We start from the raw sequence: 19,417 nt of genomic DNA on the forward strand, positions 1-19,417 counted from the left end.
GACCGGGGAGCCGGCTGAAAAGGGACCTGTGGCTTAGCCGGAGATGCTGGTGGGGTGGGAAGGGAGCCTGCAGGGTGCCAATTTGAACCTCCCCACCGGATCAGAGACTCTGCTGCACCCTCAGCCTCCGTTATGTACTTAACGGGAAAGAAATCGCCGTCGATTTCAACACCCTCTCTCCGGACTGGCAAGGGACGCGCGTGTGCGTTGGGTGGCGAATGCTTATCAGGTTTCTTCTGTCCTGGTTTTAAAACGCTGTCTTATTGTGGCATCCCGAGCCGCCCCTGCCTGTGTGTCAGTGTATACACGCGCGCACAAGCGTGCTCGAAAGCTCAGTGTCGTTGACTCCGACGCTTAAAAGGAGAGGAAAGCGGGATGCGCCGCCGAGAGATGGATTGGACGGGTCTGGTGGTAAATAATCCACGATATCTACCGCCACGACGTTTTAAGTTTCCTCCAGCTCCGCAGGGGAAGCGGAGCGCGCTTGGCAAATGTAAGCAGCAGGCTCCTCCTAGCGGCCAGAGCGAGCCACTGCTGCAGACGTGACGTTTCGTCGAAAGAGTTGTGAGTAGCAAGCAGCAGCAGCAGCAGCAGCAGCAGCAGCAGCAGTGTTGCTCCTCCGTGAGCAGTTCAAACAACCCTCCCCTCTTCGAAAGAGCCCATTTGTATTTGTAGCTTCGCCTCTTCAGCGAAGAAGCGAACTTCTGCGAAAGGTTCCTCCGCGGAGGAGGCAGCACTGCATGCGATTTAGTCCCCTTGGGCTATAAAAACCATCGCTTTGCCTTGGCTCTGTCTCCCTGTCTGAGCGTCTTCACCTTCCCCCGGCCCCCTCCCTCTCGCCTGGACGTGACTCTTCCCCCTGTCCCCTTTCTTCCTTTCGCGGGCAGCGCCCGCCGATTTACGACGAAAGAGGAGTTACATCAAACAGCTGCTCGGGTGGGATAACGACGGCTATAAAGCGTTGTGGTGTATATTATAAACAGCGCGGTGCCACTCGAAGGCAGTTGTGGCCACAGCACAACTGTCCACCCCACGCCCCGGCGGCTCACCGGCATCGTCCTCGAGGGAGCACGACCCTCCACAAACAGGGGCAGTCTACCCTCCCGATGACAGCTGAGGTTGAGGTGCTGCTAAACTTCACTCGCCTCCTTCAGACCAGGGTAACAGTTACTGCGTCACACATGTCCGGATCACTTTTGGGTCTTAGGTGACTGATTTGAGTATTATTATTATTTTACCTTGATTGATCGTCTCTCTCTCTCTCTCTCTCTCTCTCTCTCTCTCTCTCTCTCTCTCTCTCTCTGTGTGTGTGTGTGTGTTTTAATACTGCCCCAAATGTTCCTTTTCCGAGTGAGGTGGACTGGAGAACGGACTTTCTGTCTTCTGCAGCCTTTGGGAGAAGGAGGGGGGCAGTTTGTTAACATCTGGATAAATGGCTGCTTGTGGTGATTTAACATGACTTGAAAGCAATCTGTTCCTAAATCCTCTTATTATTGTGGCATGGCTCGGGGCTTGGCGAGAGGCGTTTTTCCGAGCAATTGAGGAAAAATAGGAAATCCAGATGGGATAATAAAAACAGGCATTTTCCAAAGCAAGAAAAGGGAAGAAAGGGGCTGGGGGAGATAGTCCAAGTAGGATAATTAACCAATAAACAAGGGGCAAGGAAAACACACAAGCATCTCTTCGGGGAAATTCATGTGGTGAAGAAAATAAGAAATGTTAGAGTAAAAGATAAGAAAAAGCCTGGAAGGCATACTGCCCGTTGACCAGAATGGAGTAGCGCACAACAGCATAGAGCCAGAGACTGCATCTCCCATCGCCCTAGACCCGTGGTTCCCAATGTGGGGCACATGCCTCACAAGGGGGCAATTTGATTTATAAGGGGGGCAATTTGAGAATGAGTTATTAACAGTCAATGGCCTTTTAGGCTTCCTCCACGTGAATAGGAGTTCACTTTTTGAATAATAAGAATTATATGTCACGGGGGAGGGGGGCAGCGCATCAGGATTTTGGGTGGAGCATGGCCAAAAAAAAAGGTTGGGAACCACTGCCCTAGACCCATGGGGCATGCTCATGGCTGGCGCTGATGGGAGCTGGGAGTCCAGCAACATCTAGAGGTTCCCCATCCCTGGCAAAGAGACTCCTGCAGACTTCCTCACTATAATTGCCTCTTCCGTGTTAGGTCTCTGCTAACAGGGAAGACAGCAGAGACATCACCTTGCCAACAAAGGTCCGTATAGTTAAAGCCATGGTTTTCCCAGTGGTGATGTATGGAAGTGAGAGCTGGACCATAAAGAAGGCTGATCGCCAAAGAATTGATGCTTTTGAATTATGGTGCTGGAGGAGACTCTTGAGAGTCCCATGGATTGCAAGAAGATTAAACCTATCCATTCTTAAGGAAATCAGCCCTGAGTGCTCACTGGAAGGACAGATCCTGAAGCTGAGGCTCTGATACTTTGGCCACCTCATGAGAAGAGAAGACTCCCTGGAAAAGACCCTGATGTTGGGAAAGATGGAGGGCACAAGGAGAAGGGGATGACTGAGGACGAGATGGTTGGACAGTGTTCTCGAAGCTACAAACATGAGTCTGACCAAACTGCATGAGGCAGTGGAAGACAGGAGTGCCTGGCGTGCTCTGGTCCATGGGGTCACGAAGAGTGGGACACAACTAAACAACTAAACAACAACAACAACCCTGTTAGGTTGAGGGTGCACAGAGGCAATGTGCACAATCTCAGAGCTACACCCCCCCCCAAGGACAAAGGAACAGACTTCCCAGCCAGTTAGTATTATTCATTCGTTCATTTTATTTGTATGCTGCTTTTCCACACACACATACACAGAGAGAGAGACACACACACATCATGTTCAAAGTGGTTTGCTACAATAAAGAAACAAGATATATTTTAAACAAACACTACAAAATAATTTCATGATAACAGAGCAAAACATAACAGTAGCAATTTCATAACATAGCAAAATAATAACTTCTTAAGAACATAGTAAAACAATGGCAAATATAATAACATACAAAGACATATTTAAGTACTATAAATGTAACAAGATTACTTAAACCACATGCAGCATGCAATAGCAAAAATAACAAGGGAGCATCACAATTTCACTTTAGTCCTAGAAACGTCCCTCCCGGGATGTTGCTCACAGTCCCTCTCTTTTGGCAGCTTCTTATAAGGCTTCCAATCCCTCCCATGATTATAGATGTAGTGCAATTGGTTTTTTATGTTTTGTAAGCAACTTAGAAGCCATCTGGGCACTAAGCGGTAGATTAATTAATTAGTATAGTAATCACAACCCCTTCACAGGTATGCTATAGATCAGTGTTTCCCAACCGGTGTTCCGCGGCACACTAGTGTCCCGTGAGATGTTGCCTGGTGTGCCGCGAGATGTTGCCTGGAGGGAGGCGGGCGAGGGCGTTTGCTTCCCGGAGGACTTGTGGGAAGCCGCCCCTTCCCTGGGCGACGCGCCGCCTCGCGACTCCGGAGTCAGTCCCGAGGGCTCTTGGAGGGACTCGCGAGCGACGGCGCGGCGGCTCCGGGGCGCGCTCAGCCGGGCCGCCGTGTGCCCCCGCTGCAGCTGCCCGGCGTGGAGCGCGACGCGGAGCCGGCCGGGCTTGGAGGCGCTCAGGTAGGGCCGAGCCGGGCGGGGGCGGGGAGGTCTCGGTCTGCTGCAGGCGCAGGAGGGCGAGCGGGAGAGGGGGAGCCGTCGGGTCTCCTGGAAGGAAGCGAGGCGGCGGCTGAGGGGGATGCAGCCCCGTCCCCAGCAACAGGCGCTCCTCGAAGTGAGGCCACAAGTCGGGGCTCGGACAGGGCCTGGAAGCAGCGGCTCCGGCTCTTGGGAGCGGAGAAGGGGACTTCGAAAGCGGCCTGGAGGAGAAAAGCCCCGATGCAGCGAGAGCGGGGAGCGTGCTGCCTTGTCCAGGCCTCCTCGCTTTGTGCCGTCCGCTGCTGGGAGCAGGACACGGGGGCTCCTCGTTCGCATGCTTTCCCGGGTGATCGGTGAGGGTTAGGGTTAGGGTCCCTCAGCCCCTCGCTTTGCTGCCTCCTCCCCCCCCACCCCCAAAGCTTGGAGGTTCCCTGGCAAGGGGGAGGGAAAAAAATTGAAAACTTTCACTTTCGTGCGTCCCTCCCGGCGTGACGCTGCGCGCTGACGTCACGGGGCTGTAATGGTGGTGTGCCGCGAGATTTTTTTCATCAAACAAGTGTGCCTTTGCCCAAAAAAGGTTGGGAAACACTGCTATAGATCAGGCTTCCTCAACCTTGGCCCTCCAGCATGTTTTGGGACTACAACTCCCATCATCCCTAGCTGACAGGACCAGTGGTCAGGGATGATGGGAATTGTAGTCTCAAAACATCTGGAGGGCTGAGTTTGCCTATTCCTGATATAGATCTTGTAGTTTTTGGCATCTGTCTGTCATGGGAGACAATGGAAGTGTGTGCCTCCAGAGATGAATTCGAACCACTGGAGAGTTACAGCGGCTGATATGAGAGAGGTATGTGGGCAGGAAGGACAAACCATATTAATGCAGGGGTGAGTAACCTCAGCCCCTGGTCCCAGCCTGTCTGGCTTAAAGGATACTCCCCACACCACATCCCCTACTTGGCCAACCAGATGTTTTGAGACTACAATTCCCATTATCCCTGACCAGTGGTCCTGTTAGCTAGGGATGATGTGAGTTGTAGTCTCAAGACATCTGGTGGGCCAAGTTTGCCTATGCCTGCCCTAATCAGCCACACTCACTTGCACCAGGCCCCTTACTAGCCCTGCTTCGCACACTCCCTCATCTGGCTGGAAACTGCCCTTGAAATCCGAATGTGCTTTTGCTTGTTTCCTTGGATGGAGAGGTGTGTGTGTGTAAAAAGGTTTAAAAAAATACAGTTCCCCCCCCCTCTCCATCTATTTTTGCCTCTCATGCCACCTACCACAGGCTCGTGGCTACCAGAAGGTTAGCCAGAAGATGACCCTTAACCCTTATGAAAGAATGCAGTGGCATTGTGTCCCCAGAGAACATGTTTGTCCGTTAGTACTTAGATGCCATCCTGAAGTGAATGGAGAGTAATTTGTGGGATGGAGGATTTTATTTTTACTTTATATATAAAAAAGCTGGGTGTTGTAGGCAGAGAAAATTGATTCACTTTATCTTTCACTGTACTTTTCTAGATGGTTATAGTGAATTATGTCCTCCAGATTGTTGTCACCGTATCTGCATCTTCATCATTACAGTGGTACCTCGGGTTACATATGCTTCAGGTTACATACGCTTCAGGTTACAGACTCCGCTAACCCAGAAAATAGTACCTTGGGTTAAGAACTTTGCTTCAGGTTAAGAACAGAAATCGTGTTCCTGCAGCGCGGCAGCAGCAGGAGGCCCCATTAACTAAAGTGGTTTTTCATGTTAAGAACAGTTTCAGGTTAAGAACGGACCTCTGGAACGAATTAAGTACTTAACCCAAGGTACCACTGTATTATTATTTTTCTAATTCTCCATAGGAAAGATCTGATTATACCTTAATTCAAATTTTATTTATGATGGAGATAGGTTGGAAAGCTTATAGGTTTTTAAACACACACACAAAGTTCTCGTATATAAGCATTTCGTATGAAGTCGCACAATCTTGTGCACATTGTGCCTAAATACCCAAACTATGGTCTTGTGCAATTCCCTGTCATTTCCATGTAGTTCCACAGGAGGGTAAGATCTCAGTAGATTATACCTAATATGTATAAACAAGGCTTTGGGGTCCACGAAGACTCTGGAACTGCAAAGGGCATTCTGCGCATCTCTTATCTTTATTTGTCCAAGCTCCATGGTTGGGCACTTCATTCTCATATAGTCTCAGTTGACACACAGGGCTGGGCAGCATTTTGTTAAGCTTTAAATAGTGAATTAGAAGCACTGATGATCTGAAGCAGCCCCCTAATGCAAAATGACAAATTGCACTTAGGCAATACATGAACAAGAAAATGATTTATGGATTTTCACGATGGTCTGAGCAAATGAAGGCAATATGAATTATACATCCTAATGCTCACTATATCATTTTCTAATAATACTGTTGCAGCTGCGAGGCTGTACATGGCTCTCTTCAATAGGGGCTATTGATTAATAAGAAGTCCAGGCCTAGTTTTACAGCACATATGCCTTCTCTCCTCTCTCTCTCTCTCTCTCTCTCTCTCTCTCTCTCTCTCTCTCTCTCTCTCTCTCAATGCCAGCACCAAATGAGGTTTTCTATTTTATTTTATTTATTTCTTCATTTCTGAGGCAAGTGACGAAAATCGACCCCACCGCCACAATTCCTGTCAGCTCCTCCATATGTCATCGTTTTAGGCAGCAATTACTTCGACAAATGAAGACTAATCTTTTGCAAAACCACATTTTGCTCCATGCTGCCACTTAGAAATGCAAATAAATGGTTCCAGGCTGGTAAATCCACCTTTCAGATTGAAATGGAAAATTAGCAACAGATTCCTCCCTCCCTTGTAAAGTGCCTTGGTCTTCTTGATCATCATTTATCTCCTTTGCCTCCAGAAAAATGTTTTCTTTGCAATTATCTAAGACTTTGGCATCACAAAAAGATGATTTCAGCACACGGTGTTATTCAACTACCCTTTGTTTTTGTAATGGAACATGTGTGCCAGCCAATAGAATTTCCTCTCCCCTTTATTTTCTGGAAAACATCAATGTCCGCAAGACCTAAATATCCATCATTTTCTGATTATTGTCAATGATCTGAAGAACAACAGGTGGAAAATGTCACAATCTCTTTTGACCTTGGACTTTATATTTTCAGGGGTATTAAAAATGAAAGCAATTGATTGATATACCACTGCATTTTCCCACTTCAACGAATGGGTTAATCCATGGAAGAAAGCATTCTTTTTTTTTTTTTTTTTTGCATTTTAAAATTTTTTATTAATCTTTCCATATATATACATTAAATCCGTGTTTCATACATCTCATTCTTTTGGACTTCCTTCAACGTCCTTGACATTCATTCGTATTTATCTCTTTATAACGCATTCCAATCTTTCGTACTGCCATTAGTACCATTTTTCAGACATTGTTTTCCATAAGCAATACTTCTTAGTGTTTTACAGTGCCTCTTTAAATCCTACTAGCGTTGTGTTTACTAAACATTTGTTCTCCAGATAATCCGCAAATTTTCCCCAGTCATCTATAAATTTTTGATCCTTCATATATCTAATTTTCCCTGTTAATTTATCTAACTCCGCATATTCCGTCAATTTTAATCTCCACTCTGTTAACGTTGGGCTTTCTTCCTGCTTCCACTTCTGCGCCACCACGATTCTAGCTGCTGTTACCGCATATTGGAAGATTTTATAATCCTTTCTTTTAATATCTTTTCCGACCATACCTAATAGAAAAGCTTCGGGTTTCTTTACAAATGTGTAGCTTAATATCTTTTTGATTTCATTATAGACTTCGCCCCAGAAGCTTTTAACCTTCCCACATTCCCACCATTTCCAACATTTGTTATCTGTTTTATACATCTTGGCTAGTTTAACGGGTGTCATATACCACCTATATAACATTTTTAACATATTCTCCCTTAACAGTACACATGCTGTAAATTTTATATTCACTCTCCACAATTTTTCCCAATTCTCCAATTGAATATCATAGCCGAGGTCCTTTGCCCACTGAGTCATCACTTTTTTGACTTTCTCATCTTTCATGTTCCATTCTAACAGTATTTTATACATACTTGACAGATTTTTCCGATCACTGTTTATTATCTCTCTCTGAAATTTCGATGTCTTTTCATCGTAGCCCCTCTCTTTCACTTCTTTTTTAAATATCTCATTTATCTGATAGTAACTCAGCCAATCGTATGTATATCTTTTTACCTGGTCGTATGGTTTAATTTTCCACTTCCCTCCTTCCTTCAATACCATTTCTTCGTACCTACCCCATTTTTTCCCCATATTGACTTTCTTTACACTTATTAACTCCACTGGTGATAACCAGTGTGGGGTTTTTGGTTCTAATATGTTCTTATATCTATTCCAAACTTCTATCAAAGGTCCCTTAAAGATATGGCTGCAAAATCCCTTATGTACTTTTATCTTATCTCTCCACAAATAGGCATGCCATCCAAATTTGTTCTTATACCCTTCTAAATCCAATAACTCTGTATCCTCCAACTTTATCCACTCTTTAATCCAGCAAAGGCATGCCGCTTCGTAGTACAGTCTCATGTCTGGCAGGGCGAAGCCCCCTCTTTCAGTGGTATCTGTTAATATCTTAAACTTAATTCTGGGCTTCTTTCCTTCCCAGACAAATCTAGAAATCACCCTTTGCCATTCTTTAAAGTTTTTTGTGCCCTTTATTATCGGGATTGTTTGGAATAGAAAAAGCATTTTGGGGAGTACCATCATTTTGACCATGGACACTCTACCCCAGAGTGATAATTTCATCCTTGCCCAAATCTCCAGATTTTTCTTAATTTCATTCCACACTGGGATATAATTATTTTGGTATAGGTCAATATTTTTATTGGTAAGCCAGAGTCCTAAATATTTAACTTTTTTAACTACTTCAATTCCTGTTTGTTCCTGTAGTGATTCTATCTTGTCTTGGTCTAAGTTTTTAACGATCATCTTTGTCTTATTCTTATTTAGTTTGAATCCAGCTAACTTCCCGAATTCCTCCATCTCCTCCAGAATTCCCTTTAAGCTGTTTATAGGATCTTCTACCGTTAATACCACGTCATCAGCATATGCTTTAACTTTGTATTCGTTTGAGCCTAGTGATATTCCCTTAATTTGTTTGTTTTGCCTTATTGCGTTTAGCAGAACCTCCAACACCACTATAAAGAGCAGCGGAGAGAGCGGGCAGCCCTGTCTTGTCCCTTTAGATATTTTTATATCTTCTGTTATGGCATTATTTATTATCAGCTTCGCTTTCTGTTCGGTGTATATTGCTTTTATCCCATTCCAAAATTCTTGACCCACTTCCATAATTTCTAAATTTCTCAGCATGAAGTCCCAGGTGACGTTATCGAAGGCTTTCTCCGCGTCAATAAAAATCAGACTAGCTGGCTTATCAATTCTGTCCGATAAATATTCTATTATATTAATTATGCCTCTTGTATTGTTTTTTATTTGCCTTCCCGGTAGAAAACCCGCTTGGTCCTCATGCATTATCTTCACTAATTTTTTTTAAACCTTTTTGCCAAAATTCCCGCAAAAATCTTATAATCTGTATTTAATAATGAAATGGGTCTATAATTTTTTACTTGGGTTGGGTCAGTATCTTGTTTTGGAATTATTGTGATAAATGCCTCCTTCCAGGTGCTTGGGATCTCTTTTTCCTTTAGGGTCTTATTCATCACCTCAACTAACGGAACCGTCAATATATCTTTCATTTCTTTATAGTAGCTCGCAGTAAACCCATCTGGGCCCGGAGCTTTACCTCTTTTCAGTTCCTTTATCACTTCCTCTACTTCCTCTCTGGAAATGGGGGCATTTAACATTTCTCTTTGCTCTATCGAAATCTTCCTTACCATTTTCTCTTTTAAATATCTCTCTATTTTCCTATTGTTGTTTCTATCCTTATTCCTGTATAGTTGCTCGTAAAACTCCGCAAATCCTCTTCTAATCCCTTTTGGTTCAGTTATCTCTTCTCCGTTTATTTGTATTTTGTTTATTGTGTTTTGTTCCTTTCTCTTTTTGACTTGCCACGCAAGCCATTTTCCTGGCTTATTAGCAAATTCAAAATTTCTCTGTCTTAATCTTTTGATGTTCCACTCAACCTCCTTATTTATCAACATTGCAAATTGGGTTTGGAGGGATTTTATTTCCTGCAATATCCTTTCATTATTTGGTTTTTTAATTAGTTTTTGTTCACAATCCATAATCTGTCTCAAAATCTCCTTAGTTCTTTTTTCTTTATTTTTCCTTTTCCATGCATTTTGTTGGATGAGCAGGCCCCTCATGACTGCCTTACTCGCGTCCCATACCACGTTTATTTTAACCCCTTTGTCTTGGTTATCTATGAAGTACTCCAATAATTTCGTCCGAATCTTTTCCACAAATTTTTGATCATCCCATAAATTATCATTTAATCTCCATCTGAAAGTTCGTCCTTCAACCCCCTTCATCTCCATTATTATGGGGTTGTGGTCGGAGATAATTTTGGCCTGTATTTCAATTTTTGTAGTTCTTACTGTTAGTTCATTTGATATCCAAATTTGGTCTAATCTTGACAGTGATTCATTCGGTCCTGAATGAAATGTAAATTGTTTCTCCATGGGGTGTCTCAATCTCCATATATCTACCAAGTTATAGTTCTTCACCATTTCAAAAAATATCTTAGGTAGTTTCCCTCCTTCTGTCTTAGTTTTCCTTAATCTATCTATTTCTGTTGAGACCACCCCGTTCATATCTCCCATTATTATGATTTTTTGGTCCATGTAGTCAAATAATCTCTCTTCCAATGATCTGAAAAATTCTGTTTTATTGCCATTTGGTGCATAGACTCCCACTATTATCATCATTTCCCCTTGCCATTTAATGCGGACTGCGATCATTCTCCCTTCCTCATCCTTAAATAGCTGGTGTGTTTCAATGTTATTTTTAATATATAATACTACTCCTCTTTTTTTCTTTTTATCGGAGGAGATAAACTCATTTCCTAACCTCTTATTAATAAGGATTTTCTTATGTTTACTGGCCACGTGGGTTTCTTGAAGGCATATGATATCTAAATTTTTCTTTTTTAGAATGCGTTCAATTCCATTGCGTTTTTTCTTATCATTCATTCCATTAACATTCCAATTCCATAGTTTTAAAGACATATTATTTTAGGTGCTACTCTGAGTTAGGTGTTACTCTGTAACCTTTCTGTTTCCTCTCCTTCTTCCTCTTCTTCTTCTTCTTCTAGTTCTCCTCTACTTTGTTCTTCCTCTTCACCTAACTCTAAATCCTCCCTCAATCTAGATCTACCTTCTGCACCCTTCTCCTCTTCCTCTCCCACTTGGAGCTCTTTATATCTTCTTGTGAATTTTCCTATTTCTTCGGGACTAGTCAATCTTCTTTTAACACCTTTATAGAAGAAAGAGACCCCTTCCGGAAATTCCCATCGGAAGTCAATTCTATTCTTTTTAAGTAGTTGAACTAGTGGTTTATACGATTCCCTCCGTTTAAGCAACCTTATGGGGATGTCTTTAAATAAAATAATATAATGCCCATCGATGTATAATCTTTTTTCCCTGTTTCTTTGCAAAACCAAATTTCTCATCTCTCTGTCTTTAAATGTAACTAAACAGTCCCCTGGATATTTCCTGGCTTTATTTGTTTTAATTTTCATTCTATACGCATTTATGATTGTTCTAGCCACATCTTCCTCTTCCACTTCCATCCACTGTGCTATTTCCTTCACTAATCTTTCTTTTATATTCTCGTTTTGTACTTCTGGAATTTGTCTCAATCTTAAGTTAATCTCCCTCTGTTTTAGATCGTTCATTGCGATGGAGTCTTTAATTTCTTCCTGTATTTTGTTTAACTCTACTATCTCATTTCTCAATCTTTCCTCCTCTCGCTTCATCTCTTTCATTTCCTGCTTTGTCTTTTTTAGTCCCTCGTCCACTCTTTTTGAAACCTCTTTAATCTGTCCTTTTAGCTCGCTTACTGTCTCTTCAATCTTTTTGTCCATTTTTCCGATTTTGTTGTCCACCTGTTCCAATTTTGTTTCCAGATTTTTTTCGCTTTGTTTTATTTCTGCGAACATCCTCAGTATTTCTGTCCTAAATTCTGTTTCTTGTTTTGAAGCTCTCCTATCAGTTGGGGTACCTCCCTCTGCCCCTTTCTTCTGCGTATGTGACATTGTCCTTAAACCTTGGGAATTCCTTTTATGCCGAAAAAAGAAAAAAAAATGTAAATGTATTCCTTATAGTTAAACTATTCAGCTTTCAATTAGCCCCCAAGAGGTCTTAGTCCCTCGGGATAGTATAAACCTTCTTAAATTTAACCACTTGAAATAGTCCCTTGAAGTCACAGAGTCTGTTTCCCCAACAGAAAAAAAAAATAAATAAAAAGAAAACTATCCCTCCCCTCCAGAGATTTTAAAGAGGTTAGTTAGGTCCACCAACCAGATTCTAATTACACTCTTCCCGCCTCAATTCAGACTCTTCCACCCACTCTTTAACAACCACTTTAACAACCACTTAGCCTGTGAGAGTCTGAATCTCCAGTTAATCTTTTCCAAAGTTTAGGTGCAATGCTTAATTTAGTCCAGCAGGGGGAGTCAGTTCTTAAGCAGAGTTCTTAAGTGTAAAGAGAGTTAGTCAATTAGTCTTTCCTGTTTGTGGATTCACGCTGTTCACACTGTTCTTCCCCCGTTCCTGCCTCTTCCCGTGGCCCAAATGTTAAGTCCAAAAAAGATAGAGAAAGCATAACAAACGTAGCAGATAAAGAAAGCTCCCAAACAGCGATACAATAGCAAACGTGATTCCGAATGTCCAAAGGGTAGTCTTCCCTACCCCCGGAGTTTTCTTATAAACCACTTGGCGTAATGTCTCACAGGAGTCTTAGTAAAAGTCCTCTTAACAGTAATCTCCTTTTGTCTTTTTTTATGTAGATTGCTCTTTGTAGTTCTGTGTCTCCGTTGCCATGACGACTAAGTTTTTTTTCTAGTACCGCATTTCTCTGCCCTCCCTCGGTTGTTTCCCTTTCCCCTCTACAGTGGGAGAGGTCTAATTTCAAAGTGAGTCAGTGGGGGAGGGACGGACAATGTAGCCACTAGCAGTAACTTACTTTCTCCTTCGGCTCTGCAAACCACACTGCGTCTTTTCCCACTGAAGACAAGCTAACGCTGAACTCGGCTGTTTCTCTTTCTTCTCAGATACTTCCTTACGCTCTCCCCTTTGCAATTTCCAGCACTCTTTCTGCGTATCTGAGTTTCTTTGTATCGAGGGCAAGGCGCTTAGCCTGCAGGCTTGAGGCTTCGCTAATTCGCCGCTGTAATGGCTGTAATGGCTGCCCAAATTGCCGTCTCTCGTTCCGTCGCTCTCTTCGCCTTTATACAAAGGCTACCTGACGACCAGACGAGTGACACCTTCGCACTGCTGGGCACCAAGACCTCTGGATACCCTCCAGAGGGTTAGCGGGAGTTTTGTCGCCCTCAAAAACTCCCAATTCGGCTGAAAAGCTAGAGCTCTCTCCGGAGAGACAAACCCTCGCCTGCAACCGGATCCGCGCCCGCCGGAAGTCTCTCCAGAAAGCATTCTTTTTTTAAAAAAAAAGCATTCTTTTTTTTAAAAAAAAATATTATTGGTTTTACAACATTTTTTAAACACTACAAACATATAAAAAGACAAACAAACATGTATAATTTCATAACCTTTTTTTTCATAACCCTCATTTCTCGGACTCCCCCATACCTCCCATTCTGCATCCCAATTTCCATAATTATTTCAGCAGCTTCTAAATAATTTTATCAAATATGTGTCCTCTTAGTCTTTTCTTCGGCTTAGTCTTATGTCACTGTAATCCCTTTTTCTTTCTCAACACCTCGACATTTTAACATTCATCAATTTTATAATAGTTCTTAAGATAAACTTTAAATTTCTTCCAATCCTCTTCCACCATCTCTTTCCTCTGATCACGGATTCTGCCAGTCATCTCAGCCAGTGTCATGTAGTCCATCACTTTCATCTGCCATTCTTCCAGGGTGGGTAGATCTTGTGTCTTCCAGTACTTTCTGATTATTGTCAATGATCTGAAGAACAACAGGTGGAAAATGTCACAATCTCTTTTGACCTTGGACTTTATATTTTCAGGGGTATTAAAAATGAAAGCAATTGATTGATATACCACTGCATTTTCCCACTTCAACGAATGGGTTAATCCATGGAAGAAAGCATTCTTGAGTAATTTATATATCCCTATATGAAAAAAAATCCTTTGAATACATGATTCTTAGAGAACTTTTTCATACCTTACCATTTTCTTTTTTCAGGAGTCAGCAGTTACTCTGCCTTTATGGTGCCTGGAATGGATGCATCAAACAGATTTAAGTGTGAACACGAAGTAATTCACACCACTATTTTCTAACTACAACATGACCCTTTGGCAATCTTATTCTGGAGATATCCACATGGAACCCATTTTTGTGACTGAATCAAAATAAGCCCAGCAGCCTGTGCAAACGAGATGTCACACAAACTGGACAGAAATCACTTCATGGTGAGAAAGCAGTTGTAACTTGCTGAAGAATAGTGGCACTGTGGCAGCTAGAGAACAGTCTCTTAATCAACTTTTCACATCCCTTTCATGGGAAAATCTAATTTGTATTAAATCATTGATTCTGAGTCGAGACAAGACAATAGTAATTTGTAATTGTGACTAGTATTAGTGAAAGGATATAAACCTCAATGCCCTCGAGAGACGAAAAGATTTAAGCTTAACCCAAATATTTTGAAATAGATTTTGTTTAAATGGGATGGAAGACAGTATTTTACATCTGTGTATCTTTTGTTGTAAAATAGCTATTCCAATGAAGATCTTTTGTGTGGAGAAAAGGCAGGGGTCGCAAGTAAATCGTACTCAAATGGTTTATTAGTTGCCTAGACATGTTTAATTTGTATTAATTTGTAGCTCTCCTTTCTTCTGGCAGGGCTTTGGAAGAAGCATAAATTCAAGAAGGTAATGGAGATGGTGTGATGGAGAACATTTCACATAAGGACAGAAGATTATCTCTACTAGATCAGATTAAAGGCCTATTTAGTCCAGCATCCTGTTTTCTGCAGGGGCTAGCCACATGGCTGTGGGAAGCCAACAGACAAAAGCCCTCTCCTGTTCTTTCTCAGGAATTGGTACGCATGCCTCTGATGTATAACTATCATGTCTAGAAACCATTTACCTGCTGTATTTATGCCTATCAGATAAAGGCAGGGACAATCTGATTTTACTCTTGCATAGATGATGATAATGATTTTACTAGAATCTCCAATGTGTTTCTAATACTGTTACAATGATGCTCTTGGTTAAGCATAACCAAGGAACTGCATTAGGGGTAACTGCCTGTCGGTGATCTTCTCTTTTTATGAACTTTGACTTCACTTGCAAAGCAGACATGACCGGAATCTCTGTGAAAATTGGATTGCAAGAAATGATAATACTGAAACTATTTGGCTGTCAAAAGATTGCTAAATGCAGAGACTTTCTCTGCTTGAAGGATCATAAGCAAGCTAATAAAGTTTGCACCAATCATCCTTGAATGTGGACTTTGAAAGCTCTGGCAAATACTTTTCCCCTAGTACCTTCTCTTTAGTTACACAATAATATTGACCAGAGGAGGAAATTACTTGAATTCCCCAAGTGACCATGATGCACAAAAACATGGCAATTCAATTTCAGACTCATGCAACAAATCAAGGGTTGTTTGTTTTCAGTCCTTACAATTTACAGAAATATTGCACATTATTACTCCTTTAGGTTCAAGACAGGTTCTGATTCATTTGACTGAATAAGTAAATGTTTCTTAGGTTTCACTTTTTAGTCTGACCTGACAGTATAGGATGCTACATAAAGTAAGGATTTCAAACTACAGTCTTACTGAATACTCTTTGAAGCATACATGCTCTCAGTTACAATGGGAAATTCTGCTCTCGCTGTAGTTTCTCCATTAACATTAGATGTGGTCTTCCTAGCAGTTCTAAGAGAAATCTCTAGGGTGTCATTACTCAGCTTAATTTTAATTATCTAGGCTTACAAAACAAACAAACAAACACCCTGGTCCTGTTTCAAGAGGATTAATAACTGCTCTTAGTGCAGGAAAGATTACCAAAATCAATGATGTGATTAGGATTGTAAATAAGAAGAACAAGCTGTTGCCATATTTTAAGAAGTTGTCTTCATGTCTAACAGCTCAGTCTACATTTTGCTGATGGGGTAGGGTGATTGGGTGGGCTTAGGCAAACAAACAAACAAACAAACAAACAAACACCTTGGTTCAAACCTTGTGGACTGGCTGAACAGGAAATTACCTGGAAGGCCAAATTTAAGGTTAATTGTATGAGATGGAAAAGGTTAAGTACACCTGTTACCACCTATTCTCCTAAAGTGTTCTTAATTGCCAGTGATGAGACAAAAAGAAAAAAAATGGAAATCTACATTCCTCTGCAGTCTTGCAAGGAAGTAGGCATCATTGACCTGTATGAAGTTAACTTCTGCATAAATAGGCTTACTCAGACTGCACAGCTCAGTCCATTGTAAGGAACTCTATGGTATATAGCACAGAGTGGGTTGATGTCAAACTTGTCTGTACTTGAGACTGGTCCATTAGGATGATTGAGGAAGTGCCCTATCAAGCACATCTGCCCACTGCCTCCTGACATCAGGAGGCAACATGTGGGTCTAGAGGGAAAAACTGTGCCACTGGCAGCCAGCCAGAGGTGAGTGACCCAGGGTAGGGGACTCCATTGCACTGCTCCTCTCCCCATCAGCCACCTGAGGCAAAAGTCTCACATTGCCTTTTGATAGATCTGGCCCTAACCCATAGTCACATGATTTAATACTGGTCTGGAGTAAGTGTTTCAACTTACAAAAAATCCCCTTCCACCTCTGATTCCTTAATGTCTTGCCCTAAACCCTGTCACAATTATAGGGAGTGGAATGATATAACACTTGTTTCATGAGAGGGATGTGTTCGAGAAGAGCAAATACATTTTCTTCTCTTGAACTTCTAATGAGTGCATGTGTTACTTTAAACCACATAAGGAGACTGTTTGTCTAGTAATCTAGCCAGCTCTTGCTTGTAGCCTCTTTGTCCAGTTTAACTCCACCACTAAACCTGAGCCATTTTTTGGTTCTCTTTCCCAACATGTTGATACCAGATATCTGCCTTTTCTCTCTCTCTTCTCTACACATCCTGTAAATAGTTCCTGTATGAATAATGCCCTTGTATTCCAGAAACTACAAGCAATTATTTCAATCTGATTTATCCAAGATGGTATGTTTTCTGTCCTTACTATTGTAGCCTAGTCAGTAACGCTGTTAGGTTCAAATTTTGGTAGCTTAGGTTTGTGATCTATCTCCTGCTTTAGTGGCAAAGCAAGCCCTACCATTAGAAAGAGCAAGGTGGCTGTCTCAGCCAGCCAGTGCTGAGCACAGGACAGCAGCAGTAAGGTGCTGAAGGACATACATGGGTTAAGCTAGCTTTCTTCCCCTGGGAATGATGGAGGACACTGCCTTGGCCTCAGCATTAAAGTCAGATTCAACAGCCAACCCAGTTGGCTTCTGTATATCAACTGGGGGATGAGACACCCTCTCGTCCTTTATTTCAGGTAATAAAACACCTTGTCTGGTCCTGCCTGTGAACTCTGTATACACAGGGAGACTCTCAAAATAGGACTGGAGAAGAAACCTTAATTCCATGCTACAGCTTAAATGTTAGTTAAATGAAGTTAATGATGCTTATCTTTCTCCAAACAGGGGAGTGTGTGAGAGTGCACAATCATGTGTGTGTGTGTGTGTGTGTGTGTGTGTGTGTGTGTGTGTGAAAGAGGATGTTCTGGGATGTGTGCATCAATATAAATAAGAGTGACAGAACTGGGTTATATCTTTAGTATTCCAAATGACATTTTGATGATGCCTGATGACAAGGTGACAAAGGTTTTCCAAAGTGACTAGTCATCTCAGGTTTTGCATTGTTTGAGTGCCTCAATTGAGTCCAGCTTGCCTAGAAATACCTCTTTCCTTTCCTTTCCTTTCCTTTCCTTTCCTTTTCTCTCTAGATGAGACCCCGAATGGTTAGTTATTATCAAAATAGCACTGTAAGTAGAAAATAATGAGGCTGATGACATTCAGCCACCCGAGTTTTGTAGAAACCCAGCCAGTTGGGTGGGGTATTATTATTATTATTATTATTATTATTATTATTATTATTATTATTATTATGACTACACTGATCAAAACACAAAGGGGTATATATGTATATATATATTAGAATCATAGAGTTGGAAAGGATCACGAAGATCATCTAGTCCAAACCCCTGCAATGCAGTAATCTTTTGCCCAGCATGGGGCTCTACACAACTACTAAAGATGCAGAAGCCCTGCCCCCTTTTGCATCTGACCACACAACTGTAGTATCAAATCATATGTATGTTGACAAAACACTTCATTTCCCCCTATACATCTGCTTTTCAATCTGTCTCTCTCTCTCTCTGGCATTGGTGAATTTATAAGGAGAGGAGAAATGAGAGCAATAGAAAAACAAGAATAGGATCGTTGCATTCATTTTGTTCTCTTGTATGAAAGTGTTCTCTAACAACAAAATGTTTCTTACATGCCTGTTTCATTAATGCAAATAAGAAATAAAGGAACCTGACTGAGCATGTATCACTGTTTGCCTAATGAACGAGTTTTCCCTTGTGAACCTTGTCTGCCCTGCAGCTAAGTGGCCTGACGTGGTGAGTATAACTTTATCATCGGCAATTAGAGTCCCTTCTTTTATTTTCATTTTAATCTTTAGGGTTAATTCATTTTTAATCAGGAAATACTTAACTAAAACACAAAAGTGTATTGTGCATGGACCTGTTCAAGCTTAGCACATGTCACAGCATGGCTTTTATAACCTAATTTAGTTTTGTAGATCCGAGGCAGTATCCTGGCAGCAAAGGGTGTGTCGAGGTCAAGGAGTCAGCAGACAGCAAGAACTGATATCTTTGTTGCTCAGATTGGTGAACTAACCTGACCCAGAAGATCTTACAAAGGTCAGGATGAAGCATTTGTCCTGTGGATTTCCTTGGCTGGTGATCTTTGTTGCCTGCAATTAGGGATGCTTGAGGAACTTTTGATCTTTGCAAATTACAGGATGAACAGATCTAATGTGCACCTCCCAGACTAATGTACAGATAGCGACAAAGTTATCCATTGGATTTCTCATTTTTCTGAAAGTTGCCACACACATTTTGGCTCAAAAACATACCAGATATGCAGTTAATATGTGTATTTTGAGATAACATACATTTTAAATTACCTATTTAACTGTGAATTGTTGTGTGTTTAATGAAGAAACAAGATGGGATGCATGCACGGGTAAACATCCCTTTTATTATAAAGCAGCCTTTCTCAACCTTACTTTCCCAGATGTTGTTAGACTACAACTCCCATCATCCCTGACTGCTGGCCCTGCTAGCTAGGAACGATGGGAGTTGCGGTCCAACAATATTTGGAGACACAAGGTTGAGAAAGGCTCTTCTAGCCTGTGCTTCATTGGTTCATAGGGTGGGCTACAGTATAAAACATATGCAACAATTACACAAAGAGTCAAAGACAAGTCTAAAAATATAAAGCACTGGACAAAGACATGAAACAGTCAGTAATGGAAGAAGCTGGAAAGCCAGTTATTTAACAACCAGTCTTGCAAGAA

General features: G+C 41.8%; 2 long non-coding RNA genes across 3 annotated transcripts in view; one reads left to right on the forward strand and one right to left on the reverse strand.

The window, feature by feature from the left end:
- Positions 1 to 977: 977 nt before the first annotated feature.
- Positions 978 to 18,978, forward strand: LOC308595295. Its single transcript, XR_014011975.1, has 3 exons — positions 978 to 1,207; positions 14,000 to 14,226; positions 14,657 to 18,978. It is a non-coding gene; the product is annotated as an uncharacterized lncRNA (long non-coding RNA).
- The window catches only part of LOC308595297, a 148,256-nt gene continuing 134,713 nt past the window's right edge, over positions 5,875 to 19,417 (reverse strand). For both annotated transcript variants that reach the window (XR_014011977.1, XR_014011978.1), the window contains one exon: positions 5,875 to 5,935. This is a non-coding gene — a long non-coding RNA (uncharacterized lncRNA). The remainder of the gene's footprint in view (positions 5,936 to 19,417) is intronic.

Source organism: Podarcis bocagei (genome assembly GCF_964188305.1).
Source record: "Podarcis bocagei genome assembly, chromosome: 9".
Taxonomy (NCBI): domain Eukaryota; kingdom Metazoa; phylum Chordata; class Lepidosauria; order Squamata; family Lacertidae; genus Podarcis; species Podarcis bocagei.